General features: G+C 29.7%; 1 protein-coding gene across 7 annotated transcripts in view; it reads right to left on the bottom strand.

The window, feature by feature from the left end:
• LOC126757634 (A disintegrin and metalloproteinase with thrombospondin motifs 5) overlaps positions 1-17281 on the bottom strand; it is a 160593-nt gene that overhangs the window by 130062 nt on the left and 13250 nt on the right. For all 7 annotated transcript variants that reach the window (XM_050471694.1, XM_050471696.1, XM_050471697.1 and 4 more), the window contains exon 2: positions 15763-16257. The gene's annotated coding sequence lies outside the window, so the exon portion shown is untranslated. The remainder of the gene's footprint in view (positions 1-15762; positions 16258-17281) is intronic.

Below are 17281 nucleotides of genomic sequence, written 5' to 3'. Positions count from 1 at the left end.
CAAATTTTTTAAATATTTTTCAAAAATATATTTTGTTTCCATTCATTGCTATTACTTTGTGTGAATTGCATAAATATGTTATTATGTTTGTGTCACTTAATGAGTCATACTATTATTTCACTAAAAATCGCAGAAAAAAATATTAGTAATACAAGCATGCCAGCCGTAAAAATAAAGCATATGTACTTTAGTTAAGAATTGAAAAACAGCCAACAATAGTAAACGAAATGTAATCGTATTCTACAGTGCAAGGCATTGGTATAAATTTCATTTGCGATTAAAATTTGATATAAGTATATGTATATACATACATAATATATATATAAACATTTATATTTCCATTTATATATATATATAAATATTGTATGAAAAGGTGGCACTCTGCATTTTTTTTAAATAAATTTGCTGCTGATCAAGCAAATGGTAGGGCGTGTGCATGCACAGGCCCAGCGGTAAGGCGGTGTGTGGGCGGCTTAGACACGTGCAAGTAATAGACATACATATATGTACATATATGTGTGCATGAAGCTAAGTGTTTATGCAGCTTATGTGAATGCATAGACTATTCATTTTTTATTGCGAATATATATATATATTCAAAGTTATATTTTATAAATAAATATTCATGCATAGTACATATATATTTCAAAACATTCCGCAAGTTTTAAAAATATTCTAAAAATGAATTGTTTTTAATTTAAATAAATTAATGTAAAAAAAAATTTAAATTAATTATTCATCTATAATAATGTATAAAAACTTATTTCCATTAATTTAAGCTTTAATTAGAGAAACAAAATATATTTTTTAACTCCCTTTGAAAAATATTTCACAAACGAAAAATATTGAACTTAATTTTTTATATTACTAAATATTCGTTTTTTCTTTTATTGACATGAAGTTTCCTAAAAAAATCGAATACTAAAGTTTTTATTATTTTTTATTTGAAAATTAAAAAAATGAACAAAAACTATATTTCTCAGTATTGGTAATTGTTTGTCGCAAGCAAGTGTTTTTTATTGGTAAAAATTAAATTATTTAAAGGAGGACCGAGAACGTTTTGACGACGTACCACGTCAAGGACAGCCATGAATATAAACGAATTGGTGCCTGAGATTCGACGATAATCAGAAATCCTACTGGCATTTTGGAATAACGAAAGGATCAGTGTATACCATTTTGAAAGGTTGATTCCAAAATCGCTCAATCGCTTTATAAAACGGTGCTTACCGACTATCAGGATGTCATGAAAAGTGCTATTAGTAGCGATGAGATTTGGATCTATGCTTACGACCCGGAATCAGACGTTCAATCCGCTGAATATTGTGGCAAGGTCAAGACTTTAACAACTGTTTTGAGGATTGGAAAAAACGTTGACACAAGTGTATTAGGGCTAAGGAGAATTGCTTTGAGGGGGACGAAGAGTAAATTTAAAGAATAAATTAAAAAATAAAAAATTATAAATTATCAACAAAGTCTTACTATTTTTTGCTCATTGTAGTACGTAATATTTTCTGAAAAATATTATCATAAGGTTTGAAAATATTGTATGTAATGTATTACAAAATTTTAATTTTTGTGTTTTCCTTAAGGAAAGGAATTATTTTTTATTTTTTTAATGTTAATTTTAGCGAATTTGATTGTTAAAATTAAATTTTTCCTTATAAGTAATCAAATATATTAAAAAATAATAATTTTTTTTACATCCTTCATTGTATTATGTAATTAAGCAATTTGGGATATTATCTCTATATATATATATATATAATGTAAAAAATTTAAAATAGGTTTTTTTTTAATTTCAACGAACTTCGCAAAGATTTAAGCTGTGGTGGCGTTTAGAAAGCGTTTTTAGTAGACAATAGCCATAACACGCAATGCAAAGCTGTGTGTGTTTTTATTATTGTAATAAAATACAATTTTTTACACATTGCGGAATGCAAAAATACCCGTGGCGAAGTCTGCTTTTCACAAATGTGAATATAATTTCACTTCACAAGTGATTGTGGCATATTAAAATTTGGATGGATAATGGCAGTTAGAAAAGGAAAGGGGAAATAAACAAATAGCATAATTTATTAATTTGTTTAATTGAATATTAAAATATAAAAATTATAATTTTAATTGAAAAAAGTCAATATAAATAAAATTTTACTGGCATATTTGTATACAAAATTAATTTTCAAAATTGTTTCTGCTTAAGAAATTGTATGGAAATTTTGTGTTTGCGCCACTTCATTCTTTCACTAAATTGTGGCACTCAATTTGCATATTTACAGTTATACGGTTATGCAATTGGTGCTAAAAATTTAATGCGATTGTGTGTTATAAATTGCAAGGAAATCAAAGCCATTTTGCTACACTTTCCAGCAGTTAAGCTGTTTGAGTGGAAAATTGCAAAAATTTGATTTCTTTAAATTTCAGTTTAAGAAATAGATTGTTGCTTCCTGTGCTTTAACAAGGTCAGTGAGAAAGTTATGTAATCATTGAAAGTTGAACACATTTGTAATTATTTGATTTGAGGAAATAGTTTATGCCATTAAATTGAGTGCTTTTATTGGTTAATGTGGTAAAATAGTACGAAATATGCATGCATGTCAATTTATTTTGTAACAAGTTCGTGTCTTAAGTCTTTTGTGCTTGGCAAGTGAAGTAGGCCGTTTCTTCCTTAAAAACGTCAAACTGGTTTAATTTCTTAAGCATATTTGTAAATACTTAGAAAAAAGTTAAAATTTCACTAAACTAAATAAGCATGAATTTTTAATATAAGTTATTAAATTATTTAGAAGCAATATTGTTTTAATAAATTATGCAAAAAATTAATAATAAGCAACTAACTTTTAAATATATTTTTAAAATTATAAATTGTAATTTTAAATAAAAAAAATAGTAATTATAAAAATAAAATATTAAAAAAAATTTATTATAAAAAATATATATGTAAATGACATTTATTAAAATGTCGCTGCCAATATTTGTTTAAAAATTTTGTTTATAAAAGCACTTTAATGCTATTTGATATTTTAAAATAAATTTATATTAGTTAGTTTTCTATTACCAACTTAAAATAATTTTGCTATTATCAGTTATAAAAAAAATTAGTAATTATTAAAAAATATGTATTTGAAAAAAAAATATACTTTATTATTAATTTGTAGACTATTTTATGCCAAAAATTTTTATTTTGTGAAACTATGACTATTTTGTGACTATTTTAACATTATATTTTTAAATAAATATAAATTATGTATAAATTTTAATGAAATTAAAATTAAAAAATCTTTTATATAAATTTAAGTTTAATTCTCCCGAAGAGGTTTTGAAAGAGCAGTCAATTTTAAAAATATATATAAATATAATATATATAAATTGAAAATAATTTAAAAATATTAATTAATTTGAGATAATTAAAAAATTAAATTAACTAAAAATAATTTTAAAAATTAATAAAATAATTTGAATGAAGTTGAAAATACAAAAATTTATTAAAAGTGGTTTCCGAAATAATACACACATAAATCTAAAAATATATGAATAGTAATAAATTACTAGCTACTTTTATAAAAATTATTAAATCCTCTCTGTAAACAGAAATCACTTTAGTATAATTCCCGTTGCTATATTTTAAATTTCATTCAACAAAATACGTTTTTTAAGTTTAATTATTTTTTTTAAATATCTTTAATTAATTGATTATTTTTAATTATTTAATTACTACGCTTTCACGAATCAAATCATTTTTCGACTTTTAAGGAAAAAATTTTCAAATTTCAAATAGCGAAAAACGGAAATGACTGGCGCGCTGTTGTTAAATAAATTGTTTAAACTTTCACTTCAATCATTTTTCTCTTTTAATTAAAACTCGGGCGATTAACTACGAAAATTATTTTGGATTTTCTCAATATATCTTCTATTTTTTTCTATAATTATAAATTGAGCATTGGCAACCAATTTTAAGTTCATATATGTATGTATTATATCTAAATAATTTATAAAATATTTTTTTTATTATTTAAAGAAAACTGAAATTACGTTTTAAAAATAGTCAACCTCTGACATTTGACACAAAAATGTGTCATAAAAAATTTAACTTAAAAAATAATCAATTAAAATACCAGGAAATACGCGTGCAAACGAATACATGTTTTTCGTTTAGCAACTTAAGTTTATCACATTTAATAGTTTCACTAGTTTGTGTTTGACAACTTCAATTTAGTTAATTTATTTCGCCCAAAGGCTGCTTCTTTTTAGTGTGACGACGCTTTTTGTTGACGTGATCAAGAAAAAAGTCACACAAGCTGAGCTAAGCCGGCATTTAGCCCCGCACTTGCGCTCATTAATGAATGTCCAAAAATTTGTTTTATTAATTTTCGTCAGCATCTGCCGCTGTGTGTTGCTGGCAACATACATAAATTATTTCTAAAAATACAACAGCAACAACATAATGATTTTGCTTAATTTTGTCATTATTATATTTAAATAGATAATCTGCGCTTTGCATCTTTTTAAATGTGTCGTCGCAAAAAAGAACTTTTTAACTACGTTTATACCTTTGTAAAAGGCAACATTTAAAATTCTTGAAACTTGTTTTTTGTTTTCTAAAATATAAGTATGTTAAATATTTTTAGACGCACGGCGTCAAACTGCTGGACTTTTTCATCGCACAAGCGCTTGCGCTCTGGTTCTACAGCAGCAAAGTTTTTGCCACTCAGCTGGGATTTGTTGTTGATTTAAATGTTTTATTTTTTCACATTTCATTTCTTCAAATTTCTTGTGTGTTTTAACGATTTTTTGAATTTATTTTTTTTTTTAATTTATTTGTTTCTGTACTGACATTCCAAACTCGTAAAACTGGCTACTTGTGACTGTTTAAATGTTTGTGTGTGTAGATTAGTTTGTACTTAGGCGCAAACATTTATTCCATATACTTATAAGAAACATTTTTCTTGGTGCCTCTTTGCGATCGTTTTTTTTTTAGCTAATTTAAGTTTATTTTCAACTTTGTTTTTATTTAATTTATTATTATTGTTATTTTTAATAAATTTTGACATATAAGTGATTTATGACAGCTGTCAACCAGATCGTTTTCTTAAGTTCAAGTAAATTGAATGTTGAAATTTTTGGGATTTTGGGTAGTTATAACCACTTTGGGTGCTAGTTATTGGGAACAAATTAATTAATAATTTATAAAAATTTAACCCATGACAATCCTTAATTTTTTTCTTAAAACATTTTACTAGAATACATACATATATCTATTATGTAAATATCATGCTTACAAGGATTTACCATTAATACAGTAATAATTTCAATGCTTTAAATGACTGCACATCAATCAATCTCGCTTAGAATTTCTTATTTTTTCTAGTCATACAAGTTAGAGAAAGAGACTATCTTGCGAAAAATTGTTTCTAGAATCTGACACGCATGAAATATCCTATCACCAAATATATAGCAGCTCTTAGAGCACACCAATAAGCAAGAAATAAGCAAATTGTTGGTTTATACTTATTTATAAAATACCACTAAAAACCCAAATAGATCTTAGTGGACATTAGAGAAGCATGAAGGCAGTATTAAAGAAAGTAGGCACGAGGGCAAAACGAAATATCTCCTGTCATCAAACAAACAGTCGTCGCACTCGCGACTTGGTTCTAACATAACTTTGAAGTCGTATATAATTTCGTCTATCTTGGAACCAGAGTTAACACCAACAACAATCTCAGCCTTGAAATCCAACACAGAGTCACTCTTGCCAACAGGTGCTACTTCGGACTGAGTAGGCAACTGAGAAGTAAAGTCTTCTCTCGACGAACAAAAACCAAACTCATAAGTCACTCATAATTCCCGTCCCGTAATAATTCAAAGACAGCGGCTACGTTGGCTAGGTCATGTTGTCCGAATGGACGAAAACATTCCAGCTCTGAAAGTATTCGACGCAATGCCCGCCGGAGGAAGCAGATGAAGAGGAAGACCTCCACTCCGTTGGAAAGACCAGGTGGCGAAGGACCTGGCTTCATCCAATTGGCGCCATGTAGCGAAAAACGGAAATGACTGGCGCGCTGTTGTTAACTCGGCTATAATCGCGTAAGCGGTGTCTACGCCAATAAAGAAGAAGAAGAAGGAAACGTGGGAAACCCTATAAATAATATATAATATAAATGATGAGCGTGACAAGCTGAGTTGATTAGGCCCAGTCTCTCAGATTTTGAGATATCGATCTGAAATTTTGCTCAGAATATTTTATCTTTAAGTAGCTCCTTCTTTGTTGGAACCGCCGATATCGAATCACTATAACATGTTGTTGTTGTAGCGGCAGAATTCTGCCGAGTTGACAGTCCTTGGCCGGATAAAAATCCGGGTCCGTTCCGGTTACGTAGACCCGACTGTCGTGAGAATTCTGCCGCTACAACAACAACAACACAACAACAACCACTATAACATATAGGTTTCATACAAAGTGACCTTTCAAAAATTAGTTCATGTATAAACTTTTTTTATTTGAAGAGATATTTTCACAAAATTTTGCGAAAATTAGTGTCCAAACAAATTGCTTACAACTAGTATAGCAGTCATTCTAACTAACCGATCAAAATCAAAATGAAGATTTTCATAAAAGATCTTTTTCCCTATCAATTCGACCAGAATATTTGTTATCAAACAATATGGTCCGAAAGAACAAGAAAATTATTTCCAATGAATGAAAACCGTGGTCCGGTTACGCTTTCTGCATTAGTTATACATATACTTGCTATAAGAATTGCACCTAGGAAGTATATTAAAGCTTCGGTGCAGCAAAGTTAACGTTTTTTCTTGATTTTATTTATAATTACATAAATTTTTAATTTTTTTTATTTTATTTTAATTATTCGGTAATAACTTTTAGTGTTTTATGCAATATTTTTTTTATATTTGACCCCATTTCCTTCTTAACTGTGGTGGAGCCACCACGAATTCACCACACTTGCGCTAATCAACATGAAAAATGCAAATGTTGCCCACTTTTATTAATGTCACAGCAGTGACAGCCGCAATTATAAGCAAAACAGAAATGAATAATAAATAATAGAAAACTGAAATAATAACAACATCATTAATTTGTAGCTATGAAGAAGTGAGGTGACAGCAGGAAGAAGAAAGGTGAAAGACGAAATTAAATCGCACTACATTTGCTAAGTCAATGCTGTGGTTGACTAGCTCACTTGGTCTTTAGAGCTCGTCGCTCGGCCGTCTAAGTGGTGGAATGGTGATTGTCTATTCATGCGAGTGGTTAGCTAACCGCGCGCCAGTGAGACGAAAAGTTTATTTTCAAAAAATTTATATACAAAACAATAACAAACGCAACAGCTGCCAAGCGCACAAGCGAAAGGAGGCAGTAAATTAAAAGCGAAATAAAAGAGCAATAATAAAAAAACAATGCAAATCAAAAGTCCGCACACACTCATACAGCACACAGGTCCTCTGCAAAGCGGGCTTCGGCGTGCGACTTTAATAATAATAAAACACTTCGCCGGTCGCCAGCTTGGCGGCGTGTTGCAAGTGTTGGCATAATGATGCGGAAGCCAAACAGTGGCTTTGGCTTTTCGGCTGCGCACGCACACAAGCTAATACATTTATGCACATATGTGGCCAAATGGACAGACACATGCGCAGTTTTTTGGCGCACTTTGCATTTTTTCACCTTCCTTCTGCTGTTACTCCTTTGTGTTATTGTTGTTGTGTGAGCAATTTCTGCAACATTGTGGTTTCATTTAAATTTAATTATTGTTGTTGTTGTTATACAAACATATAATCAAAATCACTTTCATTAACGGTAGTAAGTTTAGTTAAGTGGATACTTTTCTTAATGTTTTATCATAATGATCAATTTCTTAACTTTTGCATTGCAAATAAAAACTACTTTTATTGTTTGTCTTTGGAAAAAATTTTGAATTTGAATTGGCTCAAATGCGGAGTAATATAAGTGAATTATTTTCAATAATTCCAATAATATCTTATGTATATTAGGATGGGTCAAAAACATTCTTTTTTCGCTTGGTATTCTGAAAAATTGGCTGATACACACCTCTAAGAAAGGTCTCTCCAAGCATGAACTCTTAATTTTAACGAGAAGATCTTCTGCTTTGCAGTTTTCAATTTTTTTCTTATTATCTAATAGAAATTTTCAAATATTTTTGACTCACCCTAATATAATATATAATGGTTGTCAAAAAAGTCTTGCGGCATTTTCGCTAGTTGACGCTGAAAACGCGTAGTTCTAGTTTTCGTCGCATCGGGTCATGCTATACCTTTTTGGAAAGCTCATTTCATGCGCTAACACGTGTTTGATTGATTGTCGTTTCTTTTAAGTCGTTCGTGAGTTATAGCGTCGCAAACATGGAGCAAAATAAATAGAAAATACGGCATATTTTAGAGTACTACTACGATAAAGGCAAAAATGCATCTCAAGCCGCCAATAAAATTTGTGCAGTTTATGGACTCGATACAGTTTCCATTTCCACCGCACAACGATGGTTTCAACGTTTTCGTTCTGGTGTAGAGGTGGTCGAAGATGCGCCACGCTCCGGAAGGCCTGTCGTCGAAAATTGCGATAAAATCGCTGAATCGAAAGAGACCGGCATAGTAGCAGCCGTAGCATCGGTCAAGAGCTGGGCATGAGTCATCAAAAATTCATTTCAATTTCAATAAAAAAAAAATTCAATAAAAATACCGCAAGACTTTTTTGACAACCCATTATGAGTAAACTGAAGTATTGAAGATTACAAATTCCGAAATTATTAACAGTCCAAATAAGGAGAAATTTGTATAATTTTCTAAATTAAAAATTAAAAATATTATAAATTATAATAAAAATTAAAAAAATATATTTAGAAATTATTTTGTTATTTTGAGCTGTAAGTAAATGTGAAATTTTTAATCGTCCTTCCTTCACTTAATTCGCAAAATAATTTATACGTTTTCGAATATGGAGGATTATTAAATATTTTATGAATAAAAAACTAAAAATAATGCATAAAAAACTAATTTTAGCAATTTTTTATTATGTAGAGAATATTTTTTTTATATCTTCAATTTAGTCAAAAAATAAACATTTGACTGATTTCGGTCAGTGAGGATAAAATTTATTGAAAAGTTGGTAATTATCAACTAGGCTAATCAAAAGCAATAAATTAATTTAAAAAAAAATGTAAATACAAATTTTGGAATTTTTTTTTTTTAATTTACTAAAAACTTTTAATTTAAATTTTGGAAAAAATTTGTTGATTAATTTTAATAAATTTTTTTAAATAAATTTATAATTTTAAAGCTCTAAATCCGCAGAGCCTGCCTCATTGCCAGCAATTTAAAAGCAGCAAAATCTACACACTTGTACCAAATGTGCAGGCTGCTGCCTGCCTGTCACAAGTGTCACCAATTCTCCATACCACCACAACAACAACAATAAATTCATGCATTACTAAAACAATAACACATATTTAAATGTTTTTACATATATGGGTGTATGTATGTATGTTTGTCATTTGGAGAAAAGTGCTGACATTGCAACATACCACCATACCGTTACAGCCTCGTACAGCTTAGCTGCGCTTGAGTTAGCTGGGTTTGACTTGGCTCTTGGCTCTTGGTCTGGCTGGCTCGGTTTTGTCTTGATTTGGCTTGGCTGGCATTAATTGACATTGACAGCAACAGTTGCTACTAAATTAAATAAATATGCAAGTGACGTTGTTGTTGTGATAGCCAATGCTTACGGTATTGTTTTGTTGTGTTTCTTTTGCTTTTGTTTGGCACGAAAAATTTCGCTGATGTCATTGGAATCGGACATAGGTAGTGTTGAATTAAGGTGACACCTGCTTTGTTTGTTTACTTTTTTTGCTTCATGTTTGCCGTTGGAGGCTAGAGAATTTCATGGTATCGGGAATTTTTCAAAAGACACAAGTAAATATAATTTATTTGCATGCGATAAGGCAAAGTTGGTCACCTGGGTGGAGTTGGTATGCTTAAAATGCAACTACACTTATCTGGATTGTGGTTTGTGGGCTTTAGGTCTTGCTTTAACAGCTTCTTGAATACTTATAATATGCACTTATATCTTTTGAAAATGAGAACTATAATTAAAAACTTAATATTAGTTAAACAGCACAAGGATCTGTTTTAGGCACAGACCTGTAGAAGATTAGTTATGGCGAAATACTAAAACTTTAAATGCCAGACGAATATTATTTAATCGGCCACGCGAACGACATAGCAGCAGTTATTCCAGCCAGAGACACAGAGGAAGCCCGAAGAAAGCTGAATCAGTCCCAATTTTATTTTATGCTAATTTATTTTATTTTATTTCCATTTTAATATTTGCAGCTAAACCCTAAATATACCATAATTTCAACAGTCTATTACGAGAAACGCCCTGAAAAACGATCAAAATATTTTTATTAAATTGAAGAAATCCCACTGAATAACTGCACTATTGTGTAACAGCAATTTTCACCTTTAACTTTCAATATCAATATAACATAATCATGTGATCATAAAAAAGGTCATTCGACTTTATTAAATCTCTTGCATTTAATCACCCTTTCGCCTTTGTTTGAAACTTCAAGCAGACGCTTTAAATCACCACAAACTGCATAACTAAACCATGAAAATTTAGAGAGAGTGAGCGAAGAGTGGGCCAATGTGAAACGCGGCAAGAAAATATGTCTGAAGTTGCCAGAAAAGCAGAAAAAACTGCAAATGCAAACATAGCAAACATCACAGAAAAAGACAACAACAGTTGAGTTACTAAAAACGACAACAATAATAACAATGACAGCATTAAAATATTACGTAAAGGCAACAACACCAACACTATACACTGGACGCACTGTCTACAGCTTTGCAAACACTTTAGTCTGCCTATCGTCTCTTCGTCTTCACATGCACACACTCACATACATGCATATGTGTATATCAGCCGATCAATCTGGCTTTGTGCGCATGCGAGACATATTTCCATTTGATATTTACACTGTTGATGCAACAATTTAACAATTGCATTGTGCGCTGGTCTCAAACCAAAAGTGGAGGGGAAATCAAATCAAACCTCAAACAAATCTAAATAATTTAGATTTGCTGAAAAGGTATAGAAAAAAGAGTATGAATTTTCCCAGCCTTTGTTTGCCAAACAATGCAACTAAGAAGGCAACGCAGTTGTTGTGGACCTGTTGTCTGTCAGGTGTTCAATTTTCATCCGAGCTGTAGGCCTGAAGCGTAATTTCAATGTTTATATTTGAAGGTACTGCACAAAAGTTAAGTTTGGTAGAAATCGAAAGGAATAATTGGCCTTAAGCGGTCGAGTCGATTGAAATGAGACAGAAAAGGACTTTAAAGTACGATATTTTGAAGTTGTCTGAGGACTATTTGCAGCAACAATTTAGATCACCCATTTAAACTAACTACTCCGAATTTGCCCTTTGGAAAAAAGCTCTGGATTGTGGTTGTCGAGAACTTATTAACTTCTTGACAACAGCAGATTTGACGACTTCAAAACAAAAACGAGGTTTATAAGGGGTCCTAGTTAGTTTCTCAGTCAAAGAGCTTTGGTTCTAGAAGAACTTCTCCAAGGTTATAGCTCCAAACAGGATTTAATCTCGAACGAGTCATCCAATACAACGCACGAATCTACCAGAATCTGAATAGATAACGATATGCGTGGCAAGGTCTTCAACCTTAGTTTCCCAAAAAGCACCCACGAATGAAGGAAGTGTTGACAAGATTTACTTTATCCAATTTTAAGACATATCTGACAGTAGATTGGGTAACATTTTTAGTACTTTTACATGATTGCCTATAGGGTATATCTAAAGAAAGATATCTTTTTTTTCTAGACCTTCTAGGTGCCATTTGAGTACACAAGAACCTCGTGATAATATTTACTTTACCTGGTTTTCTCAAACATTACTTGAGTGCCAGTTAACAAATGATAGATCAAAAGATGATTAGAGAACTCTAATCTACTCCCGGTCGAGCAATAATGAAGCAGCTTTGCCTTTGGCTATATTCAATTGATTTTATTTGGATCGTTCTATTCCATTAAACATTTTGGAAGCGTTTGCTTTTGAGTACTACTAGAAAGGATTAGTATGAGGATATAATGGGTTGTCAAAAAAGTCTTGCGGTATTTTCGCTAGTTGGCGCTGAAAGCGCGTAATTCTAGTTTTATTCGTCGCATCGTCATGCTATACCTTTTTAGAAAGCTCATTTCACGCGCTAACACTTTTAAGTTGTTCGTGAGTTATAGCGTCGCAAACATGGAACAAAATAAAGAGAAAATACGGCATATTTTACAGTACTACTACGATAAAGGCAAAAATGCATCTCAAGCCGCCAATAAAATTTGTGCAGTTTATGGACCCGATACAGTTTCCATTTCCACCGCACAACGTTGGTTTCAACGTTTTCGTTCTGGTGTGGTCGAAGATGCTCCACGCTCCGGAAGGCCTGTCGTCGAAAATTGCGATAAAATCGCTGAATTGGTTGAAAGAGACTGGCATAGTAGCAGCCGTCGGTCAAGAGCTGGGCATGAGTCATCAAAAATTCATTTCAATTTCAATAAAAAAAAAATCAATAAAAATACCGCAAGACTTTCTTGACAACCCATTATATATACTTGTATAATTTTAAATTAGACAAATAATCCCAATAATAGAAGTTCTTTATGGTGAAAGGGTATGTGTGCCAATTTAAAGGTATGTGTATCAGTTTAATACCTGAAAAGTTCATTTCTCGAAAAATTGTCTGCATGGGACCTTTAACCTTTAATGTTCAGGAATATTATTTTTAATTTTATCCCTTATGAAAATTTACAGTTAATCAAAATCTTGATCCCGACACTTTTTAATGCTATTCTTTCTAACTATTAAATTATTATCCAACCGAAAATTATTTGCTTTCAATTTATCCCATTCCTGAATATTTCTTTAAAGAAAACCAAACAGTATAAAATGTCCAGAAACAATTTATGTCAAAAGGTTAAATTATGCAAAAGTATATAGAAAGTAAATAAAACTAAAATATATAGTTTTGGGAAGAAAATTCATAACAATTACACATTTAACAAAAATCAACAACTTTTAACCTCGTCAACACAAATAATTCACGAAATTTGTCTGACACCATCACCAACTGATTGACTGCTTGACCGGCTGGGAGACGCCAACCCCAAAAAATATAGTTACACACCTAAAACAACAACACACTCAAACCATAAACACAAAAATCAACAACACACAAACCAAAAAAAAAATTAAAAAATACACAACAAACCAAAGCTTTTGCAGTTGTTCGGTAATTGAATTTAAATTATCTGCCAAAAGTTATCGTTCAAAAAGAGACAGACAAAATTACAAAAACAATAGCAACTAATGGCCGTCAAAAGCCAAGGCTCTAACGGGAATTTTATATAAATGAATAAATATATAAAAACAAAACAACCACATTTTACAAACGGAAGTCGGAGGAAGTGTTGACAGGTAGGGCAGACATGGACTGATGGCAAGACAAGAAAACACAACGAAAAAAGAAAATCATGTTCATACGCTTTCGGATTTTAGATTTGGGTAAAAGTTCACGACAAATACGCTTTCACCGATGAGATATAGTGAAAAAAAGAAATTAACAAAAAAAAATTAAAATTAATAAAAAACAGAAAATTAAACTAAAAACATATAATATAATAAAAATTAAAATAATTAAGAAAATACAAATAAATTATAATAAATTTAAAGATATATCATAAGTAGAAAAATAATCATAAGTTAAACATTTTTTACAAAAAAATAATTTTTAAATAAAAATACGACAAAAAATTTATTAATATTTACCTTTTTGTGCAAGGTTTCTTTTACTTTTTTGCTTATTTCGTGTTTTTTTAATACCTGGAAAATTTTTATGAACGCTTAGAGCAGTAGTCTTAGAAACACTTGCATTGCAAGGTCTAATTGTTATTATGTGACTTTAAGTAAAATATGCTAAGTGCATGCTAAAGAATTGAACTGAAAAACAGTGCCACCAAAGAGAATCATAGAGTGAGAAAAACGTAAAGGCAATAACAAAATTTTTATTTTTACATTTTAATTAGGGAATTTAGAAGCTTTTTAAAAATATGTATATATAATATACACTGTGACAAACAGCATCCGAAAATGTTTATTAAACTTCCCTGGTAAATAATATTAAAAAAAATATTTTGCTAAGTTTATAGGACTGTCTTTAACGACTATGGCAAATAAGAGCGCGATCTGTCAACCAGTCTGTTTACAGTAACTGCTTAAGTCTGTACAAAGCTGAAAGACGAAAACATGCCTTGTTCTGGACGTACTTCGACCTCTTCAATTGATGAAAATATTAAAAAAGTGAAGAATATGGTGCTTGAAAATCGTCAGGCAAGTGTTAGAGAGATGGCAAGAGAGCTCGATATGTCTCGTGAATCCGTTCGAATTATTATGTCGGATATTTTGGGTATGAAACGGATCCTTGCTCGACTATAACTCTCTATAACGTTGAACATTTTTCAAAAAGTGTACGATTGAAAACGAATTTAAAGCCGACAACGCAATGAATACCATTCACCGAAGGAGCTGAAGGCCATTCCAAAAAGTGCCTATGAAAAGTATTTCGAGGTCTGAAAAAATCATTGGCATAAGTGATTTACATCTGGAGGGGATGATTTTAAAGCTGACAAAATAAATAATGAGAATAATTAAATAATTCCTGATACGGAAGTTTTGTCAATTCACCAAATAAAAAAATTATTAAATAATTAAAGTTTCTTTCGAAAGTTTATATATTAAATTTATAAAAAATTTATAATACTTATTTTTTCTTGAATATGTCTTTTATTTTAATAAAAATATGTAAATTTAAAAAACAAAAATATAAGTATTTTCACCGCGAAATAAAAAAAATTTAAATAAGAAAATATTTTTTTATTATTTGTGTAATAATTAGTTTATTAGCAAAAAATATTACATTGCCTTAAAAGACTTCTTTTTTTAAATTTTAAAATGCTTTTGTTCTAATTTCTAATTAAAGTCTACTTTAACCTACGCTAGCACAAAACCCTGGCATAGAATAACAACAAATAAAAGAAATATTTTGTTGTATATTATATTATTTTTTTATTTATTTCGCAATTTAACATACGTTTTTTTTAAGAAAGAAATAATAAAAAATATCTGTGTTAAATTGCTTAAAAGAAACAAAAAAAAGCAAAAATATTTCTTAAGCTAACCTAAACACAAAAAACAATATGAATTACAAAATGTGCAACATGGCGTATACGCAACACCATTTATTTTTTTTCAGATAGCATGCAAGGAAATACATATGTATATGTAAGTATGTAGATATGAGACACATATGTATGTATGGAGCTGCTAAAAACCAGGTAAACACCAAAAAAGCGCCGCGCAAAAAAACACAAGCTAATTAAATTTTCGCAGTCATTGTTTTGCCCATTTTTTCCACACTTATTTATTTCATGCATTTTTCTTGTCTATTGTTTTACATTGCTGCACACACACGTACATTCATACTTATGGCTATGTTTATGTTGCATAAAATTTCATAAATTAAATAATAATAAGAACAACAAGTGCATGCACATAGCAACGCATAGAGCACATTACCACATAAGTACATACATACATATGTATAAAAATGTGCATACTATATATGTATGTGTACATGCAAGTATGTATATAGAAAAGATGTATGTAAACTCACCACAGTCTGAAGTCTGAAGGCCTGCGCAAAAAGTCTTTGCAAAATGAGTTTGTGCTTTTGTATTTATGTGGCAAATTGGCAGTTGAAGGCGAAGTGGCGGCAAGAAATAACACAGAAGAAGACGTATAGAGGACGACGCGTCACGCGCGATTTTCAGCGGAACGACGAAAATTCACCGAAGAAAAATGGAAAATGTGCGGTAAGAAAATGTTTTTCTTTGCGTAAGTGTGTGTGTGCGTGTGGGTATGTGTATGTTGGCAGTTGGCGTTGAATTTCGCACTTCACACTTCACTTTTGTGGCGATTAGCGTTGTTGTGTTTGAGTCTCTCTCTCACTGTTCGCTTTCGTTGTGTTTTCTTTTTAGGTTTGTTAATTGTAAATTAAAAATTTTTATTTTTTAAATCAAATTTATGTATTTCTTTTTACCCTCCGCGCGAGTTGTTCTTAATTACAAACATAAAATTTCACTTTATTTTCCATAAGGAGTTCAGTGTGCTGGAATGAAAAGAATTAGAAAAGCATTTAAATTAGAAAAAAATGGGAACGTATTTTTTAAAAACAATAATATACAATTTTAAAATAAAAAGTAAAATGAATTCTAAAAATAAAATTTAAAACTAGAAATCGTTAAGCATAATACTTAAATTTTTCAAAAATAGAAAAAATAAATATAAAAAAAATTTCATTAAAAAAAAATTATAAAAAACTACAAAAAAAAATTAAAATCCCCAACTAAATAAAAAATTTTAGCATTTTTTTTTACACTTTGAATATTTCATTCAACAAACAGATACCATTTAAAAAAGTACAACGAAATATAAAGAAGCTATTTATAATATATTAATATAACTTTAAATTTTACATAAATAATTAATTTTTACATTTTAGCAATTAAGGATATTACGCAAGATTTCTTTTTTATCATAAATATCCCATAAAAGGAAATTATAAAAGTGTTTTAAGCATTAAAAATTCTTTTAAAAATAATTTAACTGACTTTTGTAATTCTGCTGGTAATTCCTAAAAAAAAAATTTTTAATTATTTAAACATTAAAGAAGAAAAATTGGAAATATGATAAAAAAGAAACCTTGAGTAATATCCTCAATTACTAAAATTTAAAAGTTAATTAAATTAGTTAATTACTAAAATTTAAAAAACATATCATTATAGATATATTAAATAGCGCTACAACTTTTTAATTTTTTTACAAAATATTTGGCGAAAATTTTTGTTTACTTAAAAATTATAGTTTACATAATTTTGTTTTTTTTTATAAACACACATATTTTTTTAATTCAAAATCTACACATCTATATTATTTGGCACAAGTTAAAAAAAAATTATTATTAATATAATTCCCTTAATTATTTTTAAAATTTTTATTCATACTAACTTTTTTTATTTGAAATTTCAGACACACAAAACATATCTTTTTTCTTATTATATATAAAAATTTAATTTTTTTTTTAGAATTTTTGGTTAGAAAATAAAATTTTGCAATATATAAACAGTTATATA

Source organism: Bactrocera neohumeralis, chromosome 4 (genome assembly GCF_024586455.1).
Source record: "Bactrocera neohumeralis isolate Rockhampton chromosome 4, APGP_CSIRO_Bneo_wtdbg2-racon-allhic-juicebox.fasta_v2, whole genome shotgun sequence".
NCBI lineage: Eukaryota > Metazoa > Arthropoda > Insecta > Diptera > Tephritidae > Bactrocera > Bactrocera neohumeralis.
This window is presented reverse-complemented; position numbering and strand designations above follow the sequence as displayed.